Source organism: Balaenoptera ricei, chromosome 6 (assembly GCF_028023285.1).
Source record: "Balaenoptera ricei isolate mBalRic1 chromosome 6, mBalRic1.hap2, whole genome shotgun sequence".
NCBI classification, from domain to species: Eukaryota; Metazoa; Chordata; class Mammalia; order Artiodactyla; family Balaenopteridae; genus Balaenoptera; species Balaenoptera ricei.
This window is the reverse complement of record NC_082644.1, coordinates 49,124,644-49,146,011: the sequence shown is the minus strand read 5'-3', so window position 1 is coordinate 49,146,011 and position 21,368 is coordinate 49,124,644. Positions and strand designations below refer to the sequence as shown.

General features: G+C 37.3%; 1 long non-coding RNA gene and 1 pseudogene across 3 annotated transcripts in view; both read right to left on the bottom strand.

The window, feature by feature from the left end:
• The window catches only part of LOC132367784 (uncharacterized), a 1,019,157-nt gene that overhangs the window by 21,905 nt on the left and 975,884 nt on the right, over positions 1-21,368 (bottom strand). The gene's annotated exons all lie outside the window — the stretch shown is intronic.
• On the bottom strand, positions 10,155-11,038 carry LOC132367783 (voltage-dependent anion-selective channel protein 3-like; annotated as a pseudogene).

The window sequence follows — 21,368 nt, the reverse complement described above, 5'->3', positions numbered from 1 at the left end:
CTCTTAATTTTCAGCCTGTCCTTTTCATAGTGCTGGTCAATCACATCAGAACTAGTTGTTCTATTCTATGGCTACTTCTCTTCTTTATCATGGTGCCTTAGAAGACCAAGATATTAGAAAATCAAATTAATTCAAAACAGCAAGTTATTTGAAAATAAAGAGGCTTTAAATTCAGGAGAATGTAAGTCATAGAGGATAGAGGTAGGAGCTGATCTGAACTTGTTAAAACCTTATCTACTGGTATGTCTCCAGATCGCTCCCCTTGTGTTTTGTGTAGCCAGTTGCCACATTAAGTTGGAGATGGTGCGAGGAGGGTAGATGTAAGGCTTAGCTCATACAGTGATGCCTATAAAATGACCAGTGGTCTGTCTGAAAAGGGTTGATAATCTTGAGGTGACATCTCTTCTATTGGAGGGGCTTGGGGAACGCAACTACTTTCTGCTTTTACATCCTCTGTCCTGTGCGGGGCCTGCTCTGCTGCCCTGCCCTCTCAATCTGTTGCTCACTACATCTGAGCCTATCTCATTGGAGTATGAGGTTAGATAGGTTTAGATTCAAATCCCAGCACCACTATCCAAATAATCATATAATCTTGTATAATTTTCCTAAAATCTTAGACCCTCCCTTCCTTAACTATTAAAGAAATTTAAAAAAAAATCCAGCTCATAAAATCCACACCTCTTCTCAGATGAAATGAAACAACATGTGTCTGTGATGTAGCATGACAACCTTTAGTTGCCATTCAATAGAAAATAGCTAATATCAGCTTTTATAGCCTCATCTATTTTTTAAAAAGTCGCATATAAACCTGAGGCAAACAATATGTTGAAGGTCCATGTGAAAATTTTATCAGATATCCTTTGGAATTAAGAAACAGAAGGAAATCAGAAATTGACAAAATTCACATCTGGTTCTACCATGAAAATAGAACAGATTAATTTCTGAGTTACGGATACACACAAGGGGATCACTTCTACTGAAAGTGTGGTCCTCAGTATTGATTATTTGGATAACAAAGTGAGTTTCATCAGTCTGTTTTAAAATCCTAATATAATTTGTTTGAAAGTATTTTAAAAGTATTTGTTTCTGGTGGCATTCTAGCTAGAAATAGATAAGATGCCTTATTAAAAGATATTCTGTATTAGAGAGCAAATATATCAGCACTAATCTCTTGAGTTAGAACTGAAAAAAGGTACACAGATAGTTACCTTAACCATTGCATTTTAAATGGTCCAGAAATGTCTGGTAAGTAGAAGCTTGTAGTAAATATGTATGAGAGAAGAAATGTAAAAAGACTTGAATTTTGCCCAGAGCACTTACTGAGAATATTTGGGAAAACAGAGGAAGACCTTTTCTGAGCTTACCAAAAAGTTGTCATAAATCCACATTTTTGTACACATACACTCACATACACACAAAATACACATTTTGGTTCCAAGGAATTGAAGTATGGTGGTATGTTATAACAAGAAAAAAATTTAAACTAAGATTTTTTTTTAATCTCTAATTATTTCCAAGAAAACATTTGAGTCTAGCTTATTAATTAATGTAAATTTATATTAGAGATTGAAGTTTGTCATCTGACGTGGAAAGCTGAAAGGGAGAACAACAGATCATTAGTTTTCTAACAATCAGTGTTCTGCGTATAGTATAGACTGCTAAAGAAAATAAGCAGCAGCTTTGTGGATTATTCAAAGGCCCAAACTTCGGAAGGAGAGTTTTTAAAATGTTGTACACTGGAAGTAGAAACAAGGAAATGTACATGCTTAAATCCCCAAGGTCAGCAAGAGATCAGTTATAGGCACCTGTCAACCTAACCAAGACAGGTTATTCATAGGAATACTCTTTACACTGTGTCAACAATATAAGAGAAAAATATGGATAGAGAAATGTGATGAACAGACTTTACAACTCCAACCACTGTGTTCCTGCCCTTGTATTATCCTCCACCCCCTTGATTGTGAAAGAGACCTGTGACTTGCTTCTATCAACAGAATATGACAAAAGTGATAAGATGTCACTCCCCTGATTAAGTCATGCTATATAAGACTTTATCTTGCCCCCAACTGCTTTCCTTACTGACTTTGAAGGATCAAGCTTATATGAGCTGTATGGTCACAAGGAAATGAATTCTGCCAGCAACCTGAGTGATCTTGGAAGTTCATCTTTCCCCATCGATCCTCCAAATGAGAACTCAGTCCTGGCTGATATCTTGATTGCAGCCTTGCAGAGGACCCAACTAAGCTGTGCCCAGGTACTTCACCCAGAGAATCTTTGAGATAATAAATGCATATTGTTCTAAGTCACCAAGTCTGTGACGATTTGTTACATAGCATAGAAAACTAATATAAGGAAATCCATCAATCTTCACAGAATAGCTTGGTGAAGGTAGAGCTTTCTTTGGAATATTGTTTGGTTTAAAGATAACTGATGTCTTTTCAGGTGCCTTAGTAGTACTGGACTATACATTATGCTGAGAGGGCTCATTTAATGCCAAGTAACTATATGAAATTAAGCTCAAGCTCCAAATTCAAAAAAATGAAGGCTAAAAGGGGAAAACCTATCAGACTGATTATCCAAAGAACTTATGGTTTCACCAACTTATCTTCTGTTGTTTCTTTTATTTTTTATTTTTAATTGTGGTAACATTGGGGTAAAATACAATTTGCCATCTTAACCATTTTTAAGTATACAATGCAGTAGCATTAAGTACAGTACATTCATATTGCTGTGCAGTGTCCAGAACTCTTCATCTTGCAAAACTGAAACACTATAACTATTAAACAACTCCCCATTCTTCCCTCTGCCCAGCCCCTGGCAACCACCATACTACTTTCTGTGTTGGATTTTGACTACTCTAGGTACCTCATGTAAGTAGAATCACACAGTATTTGTCTTTTGTGATTAACTTATTTCACTAAGCATATTGTCCTCAAGGTTCATCTATGTCATAGCATGTGACAGGACTTCTTTCTTTTTTAAGGCTGAATAATACAGTAAGTCCCCTACATATGAACCTTCAAGTCGCGAACTTTCAAAGATGCAAACGTGCCTTTGCATGTCCAATCACATAAAGTAGTTCATGTGTCTGGCATACATTGTCATGTGCATGCATCCTCTACAAGTGGTTGTGCTTTTGTGTACTTTACTGTACAGTACTGTATAGAGTACAGTAGTACAGTATCTTTATTTCAAGCTAGATCTGCAAGAGGACGACTTCATTGAACTTGCTGTGCAACACAAGGAGCTTACTGATGAAGACCTGATGGAAGTGGAGCCCCAGAAAAAGGATGAAGAGAGACAAGAGGACGAAGTAACTGAAGAGCTGAAGAGATTCACAATGCAGGAAATGGCAAGGGGATTTTCTATATTTGAGGAGGCATAGGATCTGAATGTAGAATGGTACATGAAGGTTGCAGTAGCCGTTCAGAATGCAATCCAGTGCTACTGCATCATCTATGCTGAGAAAAAAAGAGCAACTACCCAGACATCACTGGATCATTTTTCCAAGAGCGTAGAGAGAATTGAACCCAGCAAGGAACCAGAACCTGTGCCATCAACATTAGGTGTGAATGAAACTAGAGCTTGCCCTCCATCTCCTACTGCTGGTGATCCTTCAGCTCTACCATCTCCCACCTCCTCTCCCTCCTCCAGTCAGTAACTCTTCTTGCCTGTTCACTTGATGCCAGCCCCTGTATGCCAGCTGTTGTACTGTACACTGTACTTTTCAAGGTACTGTACTGTAAGATTAAAAATGTTTCCTTTATTTTTTGTGTTTGTTTTTTATGTATTATTTGTGTGAAAAGTATTATAAACTTATTACAGTACAGTACTATATAGCCAATTGTGTTAGTTGGGTACCTAGGCTAACTTTGTTGGACTTAAAAACAAGTTAGACTTACGAACTCACTCTCGGAAGGAACTCGTTCATATGTAGGGGACTTACTGTATTCCATTATTTGTATTTACCATGTTTTGTTTATCCATTCATCCATTGCTGGACAATTAGGTTGTTTCCAACTTTTGGCTATTGTGACTAATTCTGCAATGACTATATAAGTGTGCAAATGTTTCTTCAAGACTCTTCTTTCAATTATTTTGTGCACATACCCAGAAGTGGGATTGCTGGATCATCTGGTAATTCTATTTTTAATTTTTGAGAAACTGCTGTAGTGTTTTCCATAGTAGATGTACCATTTTACATTCCCACCAACAGTGTACAAGGGTTCAAATTTCTTCATATCCTCACCATTTTTTATTTTCTGTTTTTTGATGGTAGCTATCCTTACGGATATGAGGTGGTATCTCACTGTGGTGCTGATTTCCATTTCCCTAATGGTTAGTGATATTGAGCATCTTTCCCTGTGTCTTTTGGCCATTTGTATATCTTCTTTGGAGAAATGTCTATTAAAGTCTTTTGCTTCTTTTTTTTTCATATATTCCAAATATGATCGGTTTATTTTATTTTACTCTGATGCAAAACCAAAGATTCCATGACCACACAGAGAACAATATAATACAAGGTCATGAAAAAGTGGTATGGGATATGCAGGACGTGATGAACAACTGGAGGGTCGGGTCATCTCCTTTGTAATATGACACTACACCATTGCTGAGCAACACATGGAAAATAACACTGCGGAACTGAACTGAAATGTGGCACGAACGTGACAACTTCCAGGCATACCTTCAAGTACGCCTCCCTTAGGATGGACTCGATATCTAGATTTCAGTGTGGGGAGGATTACAATTCTTTGGAAGAATAAAAAGTTCACACTTTTGCAATTTCACAGAAGAATTTTAAGGCCAAAACATAGTGGGTTCATTTCTCTTCACCTCCAGGGACAAAGCTGATGCTTCACTCAAAACCACATTAAGAAGAACTACAATCCTGCAGCCTGTGGAACAAAAACCACATTCACAGAAATATAGACAAGATGAAAAGGCAGAGGGCTATGTACCAGATGAAGGAACAAGATAAAACCCCAGAAAAACAACTAAATGAAATGGAGATAGATAGATAGGCAATCTTCCAGAAAAAGAATTCAGAATAATGATAGTGAAGATGATCCAAGACTTTGGAAAAAGAATGGAGGCAAAGATCAAGAAGATGCAAGAAATGTTTAACAAAGACCTAGAAGAATAAAAGAACAAACAAACAGAGATGAACAATACAATAACTAACTGAAATGAAAAATACACTAGAAGGAATCAATAGCAGAATAAATGAGGCAGAAGAACGGATAAGTGACCTGGAAGACAGAATGGTGGAATTCACTGCTACAGAACAGACTAAAGAAAAAAGAACGAAAAGAAAAGAAATGAAGACAGCCTAAGAGACCTCTGGGACAACATTAAATGCAACAACATTTGCATTATAGGGGTCCCAGAAGGAAAAGAGAGAGAGAAAGGACCCAAGAAAATATTTGAAGAGATTATAGTTGAAAACTTCCCTAACATGGGAAAGGAAATAGCCACCCAATTCCAGGAAGTGCAGAGAGTCCCATACAGGATAAACCCAAGGAGAAACATGCCGAGACACACTAATCAAATTGGTAAAAATTAAGACAAAGAAAAACTATTGAAAGCAGCAAGGGAAAAACGACAAATAACATACAAGGGAACTCCCATAAGGTTAACAGCTGAGTTCTCAGCAGAAACTCTACAAGCCAGAAGGGAGTGGCATGATATACTTAAAGTGATGAAAGGGAAGAACCTACAACCAAGATTTCTCTACCCAGCAAGGATCTCATTCAGATTCGAAGGAGAAATCAAAAGCTTTACAGACAAGCAAAAGCTAAGAGAATTCAGCACCACCAAACCAGCTCTACAACAAATGCTAAAGAAACTTCTCTAAGTGGGAAACACAAGAGAAGAAAAGGACCTACAAAAACAAAACCATAACAATTAAGAAAATGGTAATAGGAACATACATATCGATAATTACCTTAAATGTGAATGGATTAAATGCTCCAACCAAAAGACACAGGCTTGCTGAATGGATTAAAAAACAAGACCCATATATATGCTGTCTCCAAGAGACCCACTTCAGACCTAGGGACACATACAGCCTGAAAGTGAGGGGATGGAAAAAGATATTCCATGCAAATGGAAATCAAAAGAAAGCTGGAGTAGCAATACTCATATCAGATAAAACAGACTTTAAAATAAAGAATGTTACAAGAGACAAGGAAGGACACTACGTAATGATCAAGGGATTAATCCAAGAAGAAGATATAACAATTATTAATATATATGCACCCAACATAGGAGCACCTCAATACATAAGGCAACTGCTAACAGCTCTAAAAGAGGAAATTGACAGTAACACAGTAATAGTGGGGGACTTTAACACCTCACTTACACCAATGGACAGATCATCCAAACAGAGAATTAATAAGGAAGCACAAGCTTTACATGACACAGTAGACCAGGTAGATTTAATTGATATTTATAGGACATTCCATCCCAAAACAGCAGATTACACGTTCTTCTCAAGTGCACACGGAACATTCTCCAGGATAGATCACATCTAGGGTCACAAATCAAGCCTCAGTAAATTTAAGAAAACTGAAATCATGTCAACCATCTTTTCTGACCACAGCCCTATGAGATTGGAAATCAATTACAGGGAAAAAAATGTAAAAAACACAAACATGGAGGCTAAACAATACGTTATTAAATAACCAAGAGCTCACTAAAGAAATCAAAGAGGGAATCAAAAACTACCTAGAGACAAATGACAATGAAAACACAGCGATCCAAAACCTATGGGATGCAGCAAAAGCAGTTCTAAGAGGGAAGTATATAGCAAGAAAAGCCTACCTCAAGAAACAAGAAAAATCTCAAATAAACAATCTAACGTTACACCAAAAGGAACTAGAGAAAGAAGAACAAACAAAACCCAAAGTTAGTACAAGGAAAGAAATCATAAATATCAGAGCAGAAATAAATGAAATAGAAACAAAGAAAACAATAGCAAAGATCAATAAAACTAAAAGCTGGTTCTTTAAGAGGATAAACAAAATTGATAAACCATTAGCCAGACTCATCAAGAAAAAGAGGGAGAGGACTCACATCAATAAAATTAGAAGTGAAAAAGGAGAAGTTACAACAGACACAGCAGAAATACAAAGCATCCTAAGAGACTACTACAAGCAACTCTATGCCAATAAAATGGACAACCTGGAAGAAATGGACAAATTCTTAGAAAGGTATAACCTTCCAAGACTGAACCAGGAAGAAATAGAAAATATGAACAGACCAATCACAAGTAATGAAATTGAAACTGTCATTAAAAATCTTCCAATAAACAAAAGTCAAGGACCAGATGGCTTCACAGGTGAATTCTATCAAACATTTAGAGAAGAGCTAACACCTATCCTTCTGAAACTCTTCGAAAAAATTGCAGAGGAAGGAAAACTCCCAAACTCACTCCATTAGGCCACCATCACCCTGATACCAAAACCAGACAAAGATACTACAAAAAAAGAAAATTACGGACCAATATCACTGATGAACATAGATGCAAAAATCCTCAACAAAATACTAGCAAACAGAATACAACAACACATTAAAAGGATCAAACACCATGATCAAGTGGAATTTATGCCAGAGATGCAAGGATTCTTCAATATACACAAATCAATCAATGTGATACACCATATTAACAGAATGAAGAATAAAAACCTTATGATCATCTCAATAGATGCAGAAAAAGCTTTTGACAAAATTCAACTCCCATTTATGATAAAAACGCTCCAGAAAGTGGGCATAGAGGGAACCCTACTTCAACATAATAAAGGCCATATATGACAAACCCACAGCAAACATCATTCTCAATGGTGAAAAACTGAAAGCATTTCCTCTAAGATCAGGAACAAGACAAGTTTGCCCACTCTCACCACCATTATTCAACATAGTTTTGGAAGTCCTAGCCTCGGCAATCAGAGAAGAAAAAGAAATAAAAGGAATACAAATTGGAAAAGAAGAAGTAAAACTGTCACTGTTTGCAGATGACATGATACTATACATAGAGAATCCTAAAGATGCCACCTAGAAAACTAAAGAAATGCCTAACGAAAACTACTAGAGCTAATCAATGAATTTGGTAAAGTTGCAGGATACAAAATTAATGCACAGAAATCTCTTGCATTCCTATACACTAATGATGAAAAATCTGAAAGAGAAATCAAGGAAACACTCCCATTTACCACTGCAACAAAAAGAATAAAATACCTAGGAATAAACCTACCTAGGGAGACAAAAGACCTGTATGCAGAAAACTATAAGATACTGATGAAAGAAATTAAAGATGATACCAACAGATGGAGAGATATACCATGTGCTTGGATTGGAAGAATCAATATTGTGAAAGTGACTATACTACCCAAAGCAATCTACAGATTCAATGCAATCCCTATGAAATTACCAATGGCATTTTTTACAGAAGTAGAACAAAAAATCTTAAAATTTGTATGGAGACAAAAAAGACCCCAAATAGCCAAAGCAGTCTTGAGGGAAAAAAACGGAGCTGGAGGAATCAGACTCCCTGACTTCAGGCTATACTACAAAGCTACAGTAATCAAGACAATATGGTACTGGCACAAAAACAGAAATATACATCAATGGAACAGGATAGAAAGCCCAGAGATAAACCCATGCACCTATGGTCAACTAATCTATGACAAAGGATGCATGGATATATAGTGGAGAAAAGACATCCTCTTCAATAAGTGGTGCTGGGAAAACTGGACAGCTACATGTAAAAGAATGAAATTAGAACACTCCCTGACACCATACACAAAAATAAACTCCAAATGGATTAGAGACCTAAATGTAAGACCAGGCAGTATAAAACTCTTAGAGGAAAACATAGGAAGAATACTCTTTGACATAAATCACAGCAAGATCTTTTTTGATTCACCTCCTAGAGTAATGGAAATAAAAATAAAAATAAACAAATGGGACCTAATGAAACTTCAAAGCTTTTGCACAGCAAAGGAAACCATAAACAAGATGAAAAGACAACCCTCAGAATGGGAGAAAATATTTGCAAATGAATTCTCGTACAAAGGATTAATCTCCAAAATATATAAACAGCTCATGCAGCTCAATATTAAAAAACCAAACAACCCAATCCAAAAATGGGCAGAAGACCTAAATAGACATTTCTCCAAAGAAGACATACAGATGGCCAAGAAAGCACATGAAAAGCTGCTCAACATCACTAATTATTAGAGAAAAGCAAATCAAAAGTACAATGAGGTATCACTTCACAACAGTTAGAATGGGCATCATCAGAAAATCTACAAACTACAAATGCTGGAGAGGGTGTGGAGAAAAGGGAACCATCTTGCACTGTTGGTGAGAATGTAAATTGATACAGCCACTATGGAGAACAATATGGAGGTTCCTTAAAGAACTGAAAATAGAATTACCATATGACCTAGGAATCCCACTCCTGGGCATATACCCAGTGAAAACCATAATTCAAAAAGACACATTCACCCCAATGTTCATTGCAGCACTACTTACAATAGCCAGGTCATGGAAGCAACCTAAATGCCCATCAACAGATGAATGGACAAAGAAGATGTGGTACATATATACAATGGAATATTATTCAGCCATATAAAGGAACGAAATTGGGTCATTTGTAGAGATGTGAATGCATCTAGAGACTGTCATACAGAGTGAAGTAAGTCAGAAAGAGAAAAACAAATATCATATATTAACGCATATATGTGGAACCTAGAAAAATGGTACAGATGAACCGGTTTGCAGGGCAGAAATTGAGACACAGATGTAGAGAACAAACGTATGGACACCAAGGGGGGAAAGCGGCGGGGGGTGGGGGTTGTGGTGTGATGAACTGGGAGATTGGGATTGACATGTATACACTGATGTGTACAAAATGGATGACTAATAAGAAAAAATAAATAAAAAATAAACATACACAGGTTATTTGTGAGTAAAAAAAAAAAAAAAAAATTATGGGGTCTCTTTGAACTTCAGAATTCACGGATACCTCTTATAGCAATGGATGATGATTGTTTACTAATAAAGTTCACTTGATATGGACATGCAGAAATAAAAAAATAAAAAATAAAATTACTCTGAGGGTGTAAAAAAAAAAAAAAAAAAAAACCACATTAAGCTTCTAGTTCAAATCCCAGCCCGACCTTATGCCCTCCTGCATTGAAGGTCTTTCCATGGATTAGAGTTGACAGGGTCAGTTTCACTCCTGATCAAAGGGGCTGTGTATAACGCAGCCAATCAGGCTGGCATTATTCACTTTAGCAGACAGAGAAGTTCTACAATCCAGCTTGTACTTAGCAGCGATGCCGAAACGTGTGTTGTTACTGCTGGCGGTCCACAAGAGGTTTATTGATGTTTCAATCTTCTCATTCACCTTCTGGTAGATCTACCTTCCAAATTCAGTGCCATTGTTCACATGAGTGTGCAGCTGAAAGTCTGTGGCCTTGTAACCCAGGGCGAAATTATTCTGTGACAGTTTGGATTTGGCTGTGTCAAAACTCATCTGATAGCCAGCAAGCCAACCTTCAAAGGCCAACACAGCCCAGCCATAGATGGTTGGTCCAGAAAAACTGATACCAACATTACTGCCAAGACTGAAACAATCCCATTTATAGGAGGCCTTCAATTTCCCACTCTTCTTTCCTGTGTTCCCTACAAATATGGTATCTAGAGTCAGTTTCGAACCTTCAGCCAATTTATTCTATTCTCCAAAGGCATTTCTGTCCCAAGAGTACTGTCTGTGTTCCACTTTTGGGTGAAGGTCAGTCCATAGTTACAAATCTTGTATTTGGTCTCTAGGTTGCCTGATGCTTTCCCTGTATCATTGTAAGCATGACCAGAAGTAGAAAATTCCACTCCACTACATGACTTGGTTCTCAGATCTATTTTGACCGTGCCAAATCCATATCCTTTGTTGAAGACATCCTTGGCAGCCTTTCCTAGGTCATAGTAAGTTGGTGTGTTACACATATCTCCGACGGCAGGGCCTGTCCGCTCAGCCAGGAGGGCCCGTCCACTCCGCTAGAGCACCGCTGAAGGTCTTCTTCAGGCCAACGCCTTCCGCGCCTTTGCAGCCCCACACTTGCGGTGCCTGCGCCCTGTGAGCCCCACGCAGCGGCTGCGCCAGAGTGTCGCGCCAGGGTCGCACGCCACAGGCGAGAGGCAGACTAACACCCCTAACTGTCCGAGTGCGCGTGAGCGCAGTAGGGCCCGGCCTTTGGCTTCTTTCTTAATTATTTTTGTTGTTGTTGAGTTATAGGAGTTTTTAAAATATATATTCTGGATATTAACCCCTTATCAGATATATGATTTATAAATATTGTTCCCCATTTCCATAAGTTGCTTTTTCACTCTGTTGATTGTGTCCTTTGATGCACAATTTATCTATTTTTCTTTTGTTTTCTGTGCTCTCTCTTTTTTTTAAGTCACACAAGTATTCCCCAGTGCTCTAATCCAAGATTCAAAGTGAATGATCATCATCACACAATGGGATGGAATGGAATAGATTCATCAGATGCAGTCACGAGTCCCAGTCTGTCTACCTTTTAGGGATACTTGTCTAACTTTTTTAGTAAAAGCACTGCTTGAACCCTGTCAAATCTCCGTGAAGGAGATGGGCTTGAATGTATAGTTCTCTACATCCTGCTTATTGGGCTTACCTATCGCTAGAGTTGGGCTATGGGAGCATCTGAGCTCTCTTTGGGCCCACCAGACAAAACAAAAAACAAAACAAAGAAAACCAAAACAAACAAACAAAAATACTTCCGAAGTATAAAAGACCGTGTGTCCAATTTTAAGGATAGATATTGACTATAGCATGGAGAGTCAGTGTACAATGTGGTGGATAATTTCACTGGTGAGGACGGTATCCAAAATAACTGAGTGTTCAGGAAAAAACTTACTAAATAGTTCATCTCAGAATTGCTATGATAATTTGGCATATAACTGTAACTACCTCTGAACAAGTTGCCCTGTCAGGAATATGGAGGAAGCGAAAGTTTCTCAAAAAATATTTTAAATTAAAACCAATATACTGGAGTACTAAAATAACAAAACCTCTTTGTGACCTCAAATAATTCTCTCTCTGGACCTGTTCCCTTACCTGTAAAAAATGATGCTAAATAAATGGGTTGAGTTAATCTGTATTTTAATTTGATTCAAAATCAATGAAGTATATGGGAAAAGCAGGTCAGTGGTGCCTACATGATTACATGACTTCATATACCTCAAAATGGGTTTTGTTTTATGTATAACTCAAAGCAAATTATAAGCAAAGAAGATAATTACAACATCTTACAGAGTTCATGTGGGTGTGGTCATGTGGTTAAACGTGGATGTGAGGGTACTGCACAAGGTAAGCTCCTTACAGTGAATTTACTAAGTTTACATTTCCCATAAGGCAAGTTTCTTATGGGTATTTAAGGTTTTAATGCAAGAAGCATGCGTGACATTACTCTGTTAATATTACAGGAAGTCTTTGCTTTTGTATAGCTTATTTTGGCTGTAATAAAATCTGCAACTCACATTTTATATGCAATAAATGTATAGGATCTATTTCTCTCAGGGTCTTTAACAACTATCTTTACCACCGCAGCAAAATATTTTAGTGGAAATGTGTGATTTGTGGGTGCTAAACATGGAGATGAGGTTGGAGGGACACAGTGGGACAAAGTGGCATAATGGGCTGTGAGGATAATAGATGCATTCTTTGGTTTACTGGATGACCATTTCACACCAAGAATTAAATTAAATTCATGCAGTAATAATTTTTAAGAGCCAGAAATACAGAACTAGAGAGAAATGAACCCATGTGAGCTCATTCTTTTAGTCATATTGGCCCACACAAGACTCCTAAACAGTGTGTGTACCAAGCACAGTAAAAGATGATACTGAAATTATTCCTTTTCCTTTTTCCTTTCCTTTTCCTCTAGCTTTTCTTTTCCATTATGAGGTATGCTTAGCTATTCAGCAAACAATTATAGATGACAAACTATTGTACTAGTTATGTCATGAAGAGCTAAAGAATATGTTGGCAGAGACATGAATAATGCTCAGAATTTTCACTCAATCTTTAAGTGCAGTATTACTATTAATTCATTCTAGAATTATACAGACATTAGCAAGGTACATAATTATGGTAGTAATTTTCTTTAATATTATAATGTCTTATAAATGTTAGGATTGCTTTTCCAGAAGAGGGAAGATAAAAGTTTCCCTTATTCTGAACTTAATCTTCTGTGAATGAGTTACCCCAATTGCCCTCCCCAAAGTCTACCTATGGAATTGAGCTAGAAAACACCATGTCCTACACAGCAGCAAAAGTTGCTACATAGTTATTTGGCTTTAAAATACCCTTCCTGTAAACAAGAGGAGTTATTCAAGAGATTTGCGGCATATCCTTGGTGAAGACAGGAGAGGAGAAAAATCTAGAGGTATATGTATTGTGCTTTGCTTTATATCATAAACATGTAAATGGAAGGTCAAGGATTTATTATTTTAAACAAATTCAAGTGAGGAGGGATGTTTTATTTTGTAAATAATTATGGCCTTATTTGTTTTAAGTTCAAATTTCCATACGTCAAATTTTATTAAATGGAGCACATCTGTATGAGATCTAAATGGAAAACCTGAGAAGAGTTCATGTTTAATGTAGTGATGATTTAATGAATTAATCATTCATTCATTCATTTGTATATTAAATATTAACCAAATATTTACCTAGACTCTGTTTTGTTCTAAATAGACTAGATCTTACTGCAGGAACAAATAACCACTATTACTGACTCCAAACAGACCAAAAAAAGGTTTATTTCCTACACTAGTTACATGTTGGTGACAGGATAACTAGGACCTCTGTTCATTATCATGTCACCTCCCCTCTGAGATGGCTGATGAAGCATTCACTAGCTACACCATGCCAGACACTGTGGTAGAACGGGAAAAGAATATGTTCAGCCCCGCACTGTCTCTTAAAACTTCTACCCAGAAATGACACATGTCACCATGACTCATGTTTCATTGGCCAACGCAAGGTGAGTCTGAAGTGCAGTATGAGAAATGCAATAAACTGAATTTCCTATTCACATGTTTAGGCGTGATTGCCTGTCCCTAACTAAATACAGAAAACAAGCAAAAATCAGTGTTACTTGTTTCAGAAAATGCTTGACCCTGAGAGATACGCGTGCTAATCAAGTAACTTATTGATCAAAACTAACATCCCACTATCAAGAATGGCTTCAAGACCTTCACTTTCTTGTGTCCACCATGCAAAGCCATCATGTCATAAATATTTCCTGATCTCAACTAATTCCCATTTTGCAAGACACAACTTAAAATCACCTAGCTCAGGCCCCAAAACCCTGTAAAAATTCTCCATTGATTTCCCCCTTCTGACACAATGTTAAAACAGTGTTTTCTCTTACTGCAGCTGGTCAAAGAAACTTTGCCTTGCTTAATCACTAAGTTTTTCTGCTGGCCTTCTGGAGGACTAATTATTTGATATATGCCTACTCCACACCTGGAAGGAGACAGGAAACCAAGTATCACTGAACAGCACGAACGGTAATCATAGTATTTATATGTCAAGTGTTGTGATAGGCTTTTGAAATACAGATTTGAATAAGGCCCAAGCCTTGGCATATGATAGGTGCTTCATGTTTGTTAAATGAATGACTGAAATATAGAAAAAAAGGCAAGTGTGTATGAATCTTATAATACTTCATGAAGACAATGATAATAATAGAGTTAGCAAGATAAATAATTAAGGTCTATACAACCTCACTGCTATGCAACTCCATGTTTTATCTGGGGTTAATATTTTCTGATTCACCTGTTTCCCTGGCCGGAGAGTGAGAGTACCCCACAGAGAGGCTGACAGTTTCTTCTCAATATGGTTTGCAACAAATCACGTCATAAGAATTGAAGAACTTCAGAAAGAAAACCTAGTCTAGAAGAGAATAGCATATTTGACTGTTTCTCAAATTTCATTCTCTTCCATATCTATAAATCCATGAAGACACAATGTTTTCACCTCCTAATACCTAATACAGTATAGATGTACAATAAAGATTTTTAATAAGTGAATGAATATTAACCCCATTCATTCTTGTGGCATTTATTGTGCTCACACTATATACAAAACTATGTGCGGGTGTTTTTCATCCAAAGATGAATACCATATAGTCATCTGAAGCATCTTTGTAGAAGGAGCATAGTCTGAATTAGGGGAGAAACCACCATGCTTCTAAAAGGTAAAGAATAGCTGGGCCTTCTCTTAACCCTAAAAGGCTAGGCACATTTCCTAAAGAAATAATTGTATGACAGGCAACATGATACAGTGGAAAGAGTTCTGAACTTAGAATATGTTTTCGATGCCAGCTCTAGCATTTGATTCTCTAAGTGAACTTTGGCAAGTCTCTGTGTGCCCCTATCTTTGTTTCCTAGCCTACAAAATGAGAGGTGATATTATTTACATTTTAAATGTGTTATGAGCAAGCAAATATGTAATACTTGGAAAATAACTTAGCACCAACTGCATTTAAGCCTAGCAAATTGTTTCTTTGTTTCCCCCTCTTATCTCTTCATCTTTTGTCTGTGATCCTTTAGCATCCTGTGGCATTTTATATCCTGCAGTGAATTGTAATTCTCTATTGATTTGTCTGTATACTTCTCTTTGCAACTTCCCTGAGGACAAGACTATTTTATTCATTTTTATATCCCACACATTTACTACAGAGCCTGATGTATAGGAGATGGTCAGTAAATGTTTGAAAAAATGAAAGAATATATATAAATGTATAGATGAACTAATAAGTGAATGAATGAAATGAGCTGTGGAATTAATAACTTTCAACAAAGTTTTTGATCAATCATTATAGTAAGAGGGTCACTGGCTCCTCTCATCTGTGTAACTTTTTTAAAGACAAAGATGTAACTGATGTGCAGCAAAGGATGAACATCAACCCTATAGAGCAATTTTCCCAAACTTCCTCGATGATATGAATTACTTGGGTATTTATTAAATATACAGCTTCCCAGACCTTTGTCTTAAAGATTATAATTTTCCAGTCTGGAATATCACTAAGTAATTTGTATTTCTAACAGCTACTCCTAGGTAATATGTAACGTTATGGAAATTTGGTAAATACTGATCTAGAATATAAAATGTAATAACAGTTACAACAAAACATATAGTGCCTGCTAGGTTAAATTATTTTACTGCACTAATTTACTTCATTAATTTATAGATATTGACTCATTTAATCTTCACAACAACCCTAACGAGAAGTCGTTATTATTACCCCTATTTTACAGATGAGTAAAACTGGGGTATGGAAAAGTTAAATAACTTCCCTAGGTTATGGAACTATATATGGAATAGGTGGGATTTGCAAACTGGCAACCTGACTTTTGAGTATGTACTCTTAACTTTTCTTGATTACTTCCTCCCCAACAATGAAAACAGTGCATAGTGCTATGCAATTTAAAATATATCATTTTTACTATTTCTGAGAGCAAGTGATGCTCACAAAGATCCATTAAGAGAATTTCCAAGGTACGCACCACTTGAGGATTTGGATTTGCAGTGCATGGGAGAGCACCACGTAGTTACTGACCAAACTCTTTGGAAAGCTACTGTATTAGTTTCCTACTGCTGCGTAACAAATTACTACAAACTTCGTGGCTAAAAAGCACACAAATTTATTATATTACACTTCTAGAGATCATAATTCCAGAAAGAGTCTTATGAAGATACAATCAAGGTGTTGAAAGGGCTGATTCTTTCTGGAGACTCCAGAGGAGAATCCATTCCTCGCCTCTTCCAGCTTCTAGAGGCTGCTAGTAAACCTTGGCTTGTGGCTGCAGCACTTTAATCTCTGCTTCTGTTGTCAAAATGCTCTGTCCTATTCTGTTCCTCCTTCTTCCCTCTTATAAGAGCCCTTATGATAACATTGAGTCAACCTGGACAATTCAGGATAATCTCACCAGTTCAAGTTCCTTAACTTAAATCACCTCTGCAAAGTCCCTTTCATCATGTAAATTCACATATTCACAGGTTTTGGGACTTGGGTACCTTTGGTGGCCATTTGTTACCCTAGCACACCAAAAGCAACACAAGGGGTTACCACATAGGACAGTTTCTTAATCTAGATGTCACTGAGTCTCTTGCTGTACTGTATGTGTCCACCAAAGGACGGGGATTGGGTGAAACATGTTTCAAAATCTTGGCTAGAATACTTGGGGGAATAAAAATACAGGTTCTGATTTGATCAAGAAATCATCCTTTAAATACCCATGAAGAACATTATACCCAACTAATCTCAGTCAGCAACCCCTTCTCTTTCTTACATGGGAACTGTTCTGTTATCCCAAGGTAAAAACTATCCATGGGGAGCTAGGTACTCGATGCTTTCCCAGAAGCCTAAATCCAACTAATTTTCATATTCCACAAGAGTTTGCTGTGGCTTTACCTACAAACTAATAACAAACCGCCCAAAATTTGAAGTCATAAAAAATCCTTAGCAAGGTTTTACAGACACAAATCATGCCCAGTTGAAAGATTCTACCTTTCTGAGACAGAAGAGTGTTCGTATAACACAGAGGAAATTCTGTAAAGGGCTGTCTGTATCTTAATGATGAATATTCCTCTCCTGTTGAAAATTCTGCAGCAAGCTTTAAAAAAATCGAATCATAGCATGAGGAGCTGCTGGAGGTCACAAAGGACTAAAATCTGTAATAATTTGCATGTCTCTATCAGATAATAGGAAGCAAGATGTTGACTGAAACAGTTTCATTTCAAATGATCTCTGTGATATTGATCAAATTGGGAGCATGCCAAATAAAAACATGTTTTCTTATTAATTCTTAAATTGCTTCTCTCATTTTGCAAATTTAAGTTAATGCATTGACAAGAGGAAAAATGTTACTTGAAGTAGAAACAAATATGAATTGGCTAACAGATGCAGGAAGCTAAATAGCAGTCATCTTTGGAATAATTTTTCTAGGCTTTGTTAGTTCATATTTTATGGAGCTAAGAAGAAAGTGTTGAGTTTTCCCATCACAATGTTCCATTAAGAGTATTTCCAGAATAAGCACCACATTATGTTTTGGATCTTGCTGTACACGATAGGACAGCACTGAACATCCTCTGGATGACTTATGAGCAGTGAAATTAAGTTGTTTGCAAAGTTGTCTTTGGGGGCAAGGCAAATGAGTTGATCTGAAACTAATGGAAGTTTGTCTTAGGTCCTGGAACATTACCCTGAATGGCTTGAAGGTGTCACTTTAGGCAAATCACTTAAATATTTTGTACTAGAATCTCTCCTTTTGTATAAGACAGATATTATATACCTGCTATGTCTTTACCTAAAGTCCAAGAGTACTTTAGAGATTTGCAAGATTTTTTAATTTTTAAGGCATTCCAAAGAAAAATTGAACATGTAGGAAATAAGTATAATCTTTTCATGTCATATTTGATATAGATTTAAAATATTCCTACCCTTATGTTGACAAATATCATTCTTAGGGATTTATCTTAAGGAATTATCCAAAAGACAAAACATGCTATGGTCAAAGAACAAAGATGTTCTTTTGTGTATTAAATGTGATAAGAAATACATGAAAGCAATCAAATTGTCCCAACTATTGATATTTGATTATATAAATAATAGAAATGTGTTTAGTTGATGAACACTTTCATTAAAATAAATGATAATGAGATCTATGTGGCAGCATTGAAAATTACATAGTGTTACATGGAATTAAAAGTGAACCCTTTTTACAGGAATAAAGACGCAGACGTAGAGAATGGACTTGAGGACACAGGGAGGGGGAAGGGTAAGCTGGGATGAAGTGAGAGAGTGTCATGGACATATATATACTACCAAATGTAAAGAGATAGCTAGTGGGAAGCAGCTGCATAGCACAGGGAGACCAGCTTGGTGCTTTGTGTCCACCTAGACGGGTGGGATAGGGAGGGTGGGAGGGAGACGCAAGAGGGAGGAGATGTGGGGATATATGTATATAGCTGATTCACTTTGTTATAAAGCAGAAACTAACACACCATTGTAAAGCAATTATACTCCAATAAAGATGTGAAAAAAAAATAAAAATAGCAAAGAAAAAAAAAGTGAACCCTTCTTACTAATATGCAAATATGTTTTCCATATGGATGAAAACTGGATGAGATGTGCACAATTTAAAATGAATGATATGTTTGGGTAAAGATCTGAGTGATATGTATTTATCTATTTTTACACTTATTAAACATCCTGTAATGTTATACAGTCTTTAAAATTTTTAGAACTATTTAAATTAGGATTTTAAAAGGAAAGAAATAAAGACTTATGGGGGAACACTTGACTTTTTTGCTCTTACCATCCTGCTTTTCCTCTTTTCCATTCCCTAGACTCAGCCAACATCACTATCTTCACTGGAAGCTTTCTCTATAATTCACACGACTGTTTGAAGGTTTATCATTCACAGTGTTCTGCTAGTGAAAGAACTCTCTAGCGGCCTGCAGGCTCTGTCTAGCTGTGTCCTCTCCTGGCTGCCCTTGGGTCGTCCACACCACTGGTGGTCAAATGCCAACAAGAAAATTAATGGAGCATCCGCCTATACCCTGATTCCTTCCTAAGGGAGCCTTGTCTCTGGGGAGCAACTAAAAGGGCAGGAAAAATGTGCAGAAATCTCATGGGGACGGAAAGACGTGAAGACAGCTGGTAGATTTGGCAAACCCACGTCCCTGCAGAAACCTGTCGCTCAGAAATAATGCGACCCAATTCTCTATGAGTATGCATTTTATTAGACTGAAAGTGGAGGGAGCATCTCTGTGAACACAGCTATTTTAAAAAGAGTGAGCCAGACGTTGTGCTCAGAACTATGCATGCATGATCTCATTTAATTCTCACAACAACCCAAGAGAGAGAAAACATAATCTCCATTTTATCAATGAGGAGAATGGGGCCCTGAAAGAGTTAATGACTTTCCCTGTGGCACCCAGGCTTACTAGAGAGTGTTGCAACCTTCTACGTTTTCGTTTAGTCTCTGAAGACAGCGTAACCAGGATTATACAGAAAATACAGCAAAACAAACACCTTTTCCTCCATACCAGGAGATCGACAATCATGCCATTGGATTAATGGTCCAGGGCCTTCATATTATCTGCTTCAATTTGCTAATTAGATAGCCTTTAAGAATACAAACTTTCCTAATCAAACTAGCAAATGTTGGCATTGCATTTTGCTTCTTCAAACACCTGAAGTAACACCTCTGAGGTGAAGGAAAGAATATCATGTGTATGACCTCATCTTTGGATATTCTACAATATCCATGTAGATACATGGTACGATACCATGTCTTAGAACATGTGTGACTGGTAAATGTTTATAATGATAAGTTTAGCTTGTGACCCAATGACCCATATGTATGCCTGTTTTCCACTTGCCTTCTTAAAAACACATGCAGTTAATTTCAATTTATAGATACTCATTTTGTTTTAACATCTTTTACTATCTAGGCCAGACCACTCTGGTGATGTGGGAGAGTTTAGGTAGCTTACATACATGATGAAACGGTAAGGACAAAAAGAACTCTAGTGGCTAACATATGCCAGGCATGGTTCTGGACACATTACATATTTATTTCAGTCTTTACAACTGGCCTTCAAGATACATACTGTTATTCCCATTTGTGCTTTTGAGAAGATAAAGGTTTAGGAATTTTCCCAACAATATCACACTACTGGTGAATTGTTAGAGCCAAGATTCTGAAATAGACTTTCTAAAGTCTTTTCCAAATACACCAATATTCCTTATATTCCCCAGAATAGCTCAAGCACAATAATACTGCCAGGATCTTACCTCTCTTGCTGGCCTTGAAATGGTGCATGGGTTCTTAGCTGTAATCAACAGAAACTGACTCCGATCAGTTAAATTTGTTTTAAAGGTTATTAGATAACTCGAGGAATCACTAGCAGGGCTGCAGATGGAGACATGGAAAAACAATAGGAATAAGAACAGCTCCTAAAACCATAGCCACAGGGCTTCCCTGGTGGCGCAGTGGTTGAAAATCTGCCTGCCAATGCAGGTGACATGGGTTCGAGCCCTGGTCTGGGAAGATCCCACATGCCGCGGAGCAACTGGGCCCGTGAGCCACAACTACTGAGCCTGCACGTCTGGAGCTTGTGCTCCGCAACAAGAGAGGCCGCGACAGTGAGAGGCCCGCGCACCGCGATGAAGAGTGGCCCCCGCTCGCCGCAACTAGAGAAAGCCCTCGCACAGAAACGAAGACCCAACACAGCCAAAAATAAAGAAAGAAAGAAAGAAAGA